Source organism: Alligator sinensis, unplaced genomic scaffold (genome assembly GCF_000455745.1).
Source record: "Alligator sinensis unplaced genomic scaffold, ASM45574v1 scaffold738_1, whole genome shotgun sequence".
NCBI classification, from domain to species: Eukaryota; Metazoa; Chordata; order Crocodylia; family Alligatoridae; genus Alligator; species Alligator sinensis.
This window is the reverse complement of record NW_005842382.1, coordinates 927135-932652: the sequence shown is the minus strand read 5'-3', so window position 1 is coordinate 932652 and position 5518 is coordinate 927135. Positions and strand designations below refer to the sequence as shown.

General features: G+C 41.6%; 1 pseudogene; it reads right to left on the bottom strand.

Moving 5' to 3' along the window:
• Positions 1-340: 340 nt before the first annotated feature.
• LOC112551216 overlaps positions 341-5518 on the bottom strand; it is a 9655-nt pseudogene continuing 4477 nt past the window's right edge.

Here is a 5518-nt window from a genome sequence, read left to right as displayed (position 1 = left end):
GCAAAAAACCTGGACATTTGCTCTTATTTTAAAAACCCACCCTGACAGCACAAGGTGCTAAAAAATAGGTCACGTCTGGGAAAACCACCAGCCCAGGGCCTTCCATCCCTACCCATGGCCAGGGCTGCAACAACATAGGCAGTGTGGTTGTTATGAAAACAAAAGCAACTTTATTCCCTCTCCCCAAAACTTCCCCAACAGCAACAGCTCAACTTCCAACAGTACCCTGCACGAGACCCTCCACAACCCCTCCATCCCCCACCCCCCATTCACAAACCCATCCAAATCAGAAATAAATGGCAACTATTTACACAAGCACCAGGGGGAAGAGAGAGGGTGCTTAGGGGCAGGGGAAACACAGGTGAGAAGGCACAGGGAGGAATCGGGTTGGTGGCCACTTAGCCCTGTGTGCCACCACCCTATGGGGGCCATGCCAACGTGGCCGGGGCCCTGGCTGCTCTGGGGAGAAGGGCAGGTGCTCCTTCTCAGAGGCAAATGCTGCAGCTAGGCCTCAGACCAGGAAGTGGAGAGGCAGGAGTGGCACTCTGTGGCTGCAGTGGGCCTGTGGGCCCTGCTGGGGTCCAGCTGAACCACCAGCCAGGCAAAATGCTCCTAGCTGGGCCCTGCCCCGGTGAGGGGCCGTAGGCTAGCTATGGTGGCCAGGTGCCTGTGCAAGGGCTGGCCTGAGCTGGGGCACAGCAGCAGAAATGACTGGGGTGGGGATGGCAGCCAGGAGCTGCTGCAACACCCTGCGCTCCTCCTGGACAGCAATGGAGGCCTGCAGTTGCTTCAGCTCCTCATAGCTGTCCCATGCCAGCTTTTGCTTTTCTCTTATCTCTGCCACCATCTGCTTCAGGGCCACCCTCCTGGTCCACACGTCCTCCAGAACAAGGGCCTGGTCATGGCAGGAGGGGCAGAACTTGGCCAGGACCTGCTGGCAGTATGCTTTGCCCTCCTGAGGCATGCCCGCTCTGTCAGGAGCAGCTCCTCCTGGATACTGTCCCAGCATGTGCAATGCTCCCAGCGCAGGCGGTGCATCTGGATGGCCCCTGGAGTGCCTGAGAGAGGGTGGGTGGCTTCCAGGCACTGGACAGTGGCCTCTCCCCTGGCAGATGTGCTGTCTGTAAAGCAGCAGGGGCACAAACAGCATTAAAGACACCTGGCTGGCATCCAGAGCATCAAGCTGGAGGACCAGGCCTCCATTTGTCCCAGCACACACATTTTTTTGCATGCTTTGTGCTGCTTTTTTTTTTTGGTGCTTCTTTTTTATTACTGGGAAGTCCTGGTAGCATTTTGACTCCGCACTGGAAATTAGCAGAGCAGCACATGTCTTAATGTTCACTGCATATGGTTTGTGGCTTCATACATGAACCGTACTTCATGTATGAACGTGGCCAGAGATTTCAAATAGAAATCCATAGTGTCAAATATATTCTGACATGCTATGGCCTTGTGCATTCTTTGTAACAGTAGAATTGCTGTTATTTCTGTAGTAAAAAAAAAACAAAGTGAAATTCAATTTTGAAATGAAGCACTGCTGAATTAAGAAAAATTAGGGAAGAGGTGCCTTGAATCTAAGAAGGTTGAGACCCTGGTCTAAAATAACAGCCTTAGTGAGACATTGGCAGAAGAACAGGGTGACTACTTAGAAAAGTATGTAATGATTGATTCATTTATGTTATAATACATGTACATTAGCATCGTTCCCTGTTAGTTTTTTATTGACCTCATAAAACTAAGTTTTAGTAACTTTTAGTTATGTGGTGTATAGTCTTTGGGCTGGCTATCTGCACAAAACTGTATTTCACCCCAGTGGAAAAAGAAATCCTTGTTTTTAAAATAACGTCATTGACAGGCTGCCTTTTAATGCTTTTACTTCATGCAGAAATGTATTCTTTCAGCATATGATATAATACAGTAGCCTTATCATGCAAACACTTACTACTGGGTTAAGTACTTACTAATTTTAGTTCTACTGAAGTGGCTTGTCACAGTAACCACCGTTGCACATAGGAGTAATGATTGCAGGAGAAGGCCCTTAATATTTATTTTCTTCCATATTTATCTTTTTCTTAACATGTATATTGCAGACATTTACATATTTTGTGATCTTTTGTCTTGTTGGGACATATTCTGGAATAATGTAATAAGTTCCATGATGATTAATACGGGATTTGTTAAACCATGCATTCATAATTGCTAGCATTATTTTCTATTCACGTAATCTTTTCGGTGCTGGGAGTATCAGGATAAACATTTTACCAGGTTGAAGGCTATGATTTACACATTATATTATCATGAACATGAAACAATGTATTTGGGAATCAGTTAATTAGTAGGGTGGTGCTGCTACAGAACAACTCCTCACATAAAAACATTAGAAAGCTTTAAATGATGCAGAGCCATGAGTGATTTAAGATAATACCATTGCTCAGCAGTGCATATGCCCTGCAGTATCCAATTGCAATGCTAATTATGTTTTTAAATTGTTTTGTCTACACTTTCAAAAGCATAACCAGTTTAGTCACAAGTTGTTACAACAAAGCATAGATAAGATACAGTTTTAAACAAATGAATTTAGAAAGCAATGCAAGTTCACTAAATTATATTAATATCCTGAAGTTACAAATAGTAAGCATTCATATATAACTCAAGTAGTACACTGTGAAAAAAATGTCTTAGACTTAGAAATGTCAAGAACTTAGTAAATTCTTAGGATTTCAGAATAATTATCAAAAATAAATACCATAAAAGATCCACATGTGGTACTTAGGAATTGTTTGAAGTACTGGTAATGCATTCACTTACATCATGTTTACCTATCCTAATAAAACAAACACTGTAGGAAACTTCTCTCTCTCCACTGGAGCCAAAGACTTTAGGGCTAGATGGATGAATAAACTTAGTCTCCGAATGCTGAGTACTAAACTAGTAATATTTAGGTGCCTTGATTCCAGAAGAGAATTCACAGGTCTCAGCCAGATTTCTAGGCTCCCTATGTAGTGCACGGGGAGTTAGGCATCTTGAAAAAGGGTTTACACTGACTAGGGACCTGTCTAAGGCTGTAAAAATACTGATGATAAAGGGCATGGCTTAAACTAGTAGTTCTCAACCTTTTTTGGTTTAAGGCATCCATCATTAGACTCAAGGAACCCCTTGGAAAATGCCAGTTCTTAGTTTTCACTTGGTTTATAATACAGAAAAAATAATAGAGCAGTGCTTCTGTTGCAAAGAGCTAAGAAAGACGGCATTAGTCCAGATAGGAATCCATAATGCCAAAACCAATTAAAGATATCTTGTTTTATTTTGTGACTCATGTGAATCAAACAGGGGTTTGAATATCTAACTGTGCTAATACTCCACAGGATGCCATATCACCCTGGTTGAGAATCACTGGGTTAAGCTCTGCCATTCTGCTGCATATAGGTGCCTAACTTTGGGCTGGAAAACATTCCTCCTTTTACTTATGATTCATGGTCCTTACATGTCTCCTGAAGGGTGGTGCCCAAACCTACTTAATAGCAAAATGTCTAATGAGGAAAAACTTTTATAGTTCATTATAAGTCTTACTTATCATTAAGAGGACCATTTCTTGGCATTCCTTGGAATTCCTGTAGCAAACAAAAAGTACTTGATATGAAAATGCATCCAAATCCAAATCTTTAGGAAAGACTGAAATCATCTCTTGAATGTTCACTCAGTCTTCTCAGCTGTGTGAAGTGGGACATTTCAGCATAGGGAAACTGTACATGCCTCCAGCTATATCCTGCATGTGGAAATATAAGATAGGATGTAATAGGGAACAATGTGAGTTTGTAATGTTCTGAATTACTGGTGCTGAGAGGAAGAGAATTAAACATTTTGTTAAATCCTTCTCCGCTTGTTAACCCTCCCAGCCAGCCTACCTTTAACTCAGCAAGTTTTATTTTCCAGAGATCTCTCCAAGTAGTACTAGAAACCAGAGCTGCCATAGTTGACAATCTGATTAGAAACTGAAAATTTCATTTGGAGACTTATCTTTAGTTGTAGATTAACAGCAAGTACATAATTTAATATAAAAGAAAATAAATCACATTAGTTATGGCTTTGTGAAAGCAATATTTAAGAAGACTTGTAAATTCTAATGAGCCGTGGAAGTATGATATTTTTTAATATTAAGATAGCGCTCACATCCAAAAGTATCATTTAATTTTATGAGAAATCTTATGGAGATGAAAAAATACTGTGCAAGGGGATTAAAGAGTTCCACCTCATCCAAATAGAATACACAGTGACAATGAAGACCTTTTTCATAGATCCCAAACACCCACAACTCCAGTTCAGCAACTCTTTGGGGAATTAATTTATTGGCCCTACAGACCCCTTCCATTCATATGTTCCTATATGAGGCCCTGAAGTTCATACCAGGCCACTGTGATCACATGTAATTAATAGGCCTCCTTGCAGTTTTAAAACTTTTTTCTTGTTAATCTCTTTTCCAAAATAAAAACAAACATTTCAAATAAAGATAGTCTGTCCCTGGCAGTGGAACAAGCCTTTGGCCGTTGCAATATTCAGTCACCCATGCCAGTACTGATTGAGCAGTCTTTGGGGATTCTATAATAAACCCGATAAACACACACGTTTACCTTATGTACCAAGATTTCCTTGTACATAATTTTGAAGGCAAGAAACTTCTGGGAAATTTCTGTGCAGATATTTTAGCACACAAAAAACATTTGTAAAAGGTGACTAGACTGCCAAACCCCTTTGCTCCCATGGGAGCTGGGTGTCTAAATATTCCTTTGAAAATCTTTCCCATGGATTTTTGGCTCTTTATACAACAAGAACAGTAAAGAGAGACCACACAGGGAGAGCTGGTTTCCCAAATAACTCTGTTTCAAGAAGTACACATATATGCCAGGCCTAGCAACATACATGCTGCTGTACTGATTGATTTCCGTTTACTTCTAAAACATAGAAGTCCCAGGAGTGACAAGAAATAACGGTCACAAGCTGGCAGAGGCTAGATTTAGGCTAGATATCAGGAGGTGCTACTTCACTGTCAGGGTGGCTAGGATCTGGAACCAACTTCTAAGAGAAGTAGTGATGGCTTCTACCCTGGGTGTCTTTAAGAGGAGGCTGGATGAACATCTTGCTGGGGTCATTTGACCCCAGTACTCTTTCCTGCCATGGCAGGGGGTCGGACTTGATGATCTACTCAGGTCCCTTCCGACCTTACAAACTATGAATCTATAGATCATTACATTGTATACTGTATAAAGGTGTATTCCTCATTTTTATATATTACTTTACTGCCGTTGCACAAACACACACACACACACACACACGTATAAGTTCACAAAAGATGGGATAAGCCAGACACCGGATGCATTAATTAAGCATTCCACAACTATGTAAAACAGAGAGAAAGATACAGGTCCTGCTTCAGGCAGCTTACATACTGAATATGGAAATAAATAGTGTCGCAGAGCACTTAGGTGCCCTGCTCCTGAAGAGGGGAAAACTGCTAGGGAAA